Raw genomic sequence first — 1,262 nt, forward strand, 5'->3', positions numbered from 1 at the left:
TTTCACTCTTAGGTGGAATCTGGAGGAGGGGGAGGGCTCAAAAGTAGTACTATCAGGAAGGAAGTAGGGATTTGGGGGAGGAGAGGAGGAAAAATAAGGGAGGGTAGTAAGAGGTGAATATGATCAAAGTACATAATATGCGGTATGAAAATGTCACAGTGAAACATTCTGTAGTATAAATAATATACATGAATGTGCCAACCTGCAACACTAGGGTCAAACAGACCCCAAAGGAGGGAGTGGGACTGAATCTGAGATAAGAAGACAAGGAATGGAGCCAAGACAAGTTCTGATCAAGGCTCAAGTTTATTCAGGCAGACACAAGCTTAAAGTCAACTTCATCAAGGCCCTACGATAATGCCTCTGTGCCTAAAGTCTCAATAAAAGAGGTCAAGGAACAGCTACAGCTCCCAACACATGAAGAATAAAAATGATGACTGAATGCATGATCATGTTGGGATTGTGTTATTCATGCACCCCTTTTTCAGCAAGTCCAATAAAAATAAAGCACAGCCTACAATAATGGTGATATTTTTCATCAACGCAGTTCACTTAATGAGTTTTGATACTTTGGGTCTAAGTGAAGATGAAAAAAATAAAATAACACCCAGCAATAAAGAAAAATCTTACCCTGGGTGACTTCCAGTTTTTCCTATCATGTTACTAATGAACTTTAAGATAAGTATTCTATTGGCTAAAACTTGAAAGGTCTTATCTTTCTCCTTGTGATCGAAGAGTTAAAGTGGGACATTATTATACTTTAACTTTCCTTTTGGTTGCTCTGTAATAGATGAGTGATTAATAATAAATAACCCTTTAAATATTTAATATGTACATGAAACCACTGGGTGCTTTATGTGTGTGTAATAAGATCGTATTAAGTATTCTTACTGCATAACAGTTGTCATTTGTTGAGAGTTTAATTCCAACCACAATATCCAAGCAACACCTCCATCCTGTGGAGGGATAACTACCCAGGCTCTGAAAATTGCGCCCTGAAGCAAACAGGTCGGAAATAGCAAATCTGAAATGGAGATGACCATTTCCTTAATTTCAATGCTTCAGCCTTTCCATAAGCCATTACATTAACTTTCCCTCTCTTCTAAAGACCTCTACATTTCTAACTTGTTTGGAGCAGCATATCTTTCCCAATTTTTTTTCCAAATTTGTTGCTTTTTTTCCATAATAATTTCTTTTGAAATGCAAAAGTCTTAAATTTTTGATGAAGTCCAAGTTTTTTCTCTTACAGGCTGTGCATTCAG

At 36.9% G+C, this 1,262-nt stretch overlaps 1 non-coding gene across 1 annotated transcript; it reads left to right on the plus strand.

Moving 5' to 3' along the window:
- Nucleotides 1-514: 514 nt before the first annotated feature.
- LOC123455436 lies at nucleotides 515-584 on the plus strand. The gene has a single exon (XR_006633910.1). It is a non-coding gene; the product is annotated as a small nucleolar RNA SNORD56 (small nucleolar RNA).
- The last annotated feature ends 678 nt before the right edge of the window (nucleotides 585-1,262 follow it).

Source organism: Jaculus jaculus, chromosome 16, assembly GCF_020740685.1.
Source record: "Jaculus jaculus isolate mJacJac1 chromosome 16, mJacJac1.mat.Y.cur, whole genome shotgun sequence".
NCBI classification, from domain to species: Eukaryota; Metazoa; Chordata; class Mammalia; order Rodentia; family Dipodidae; genus Jaculus; species Jaculus jaculus.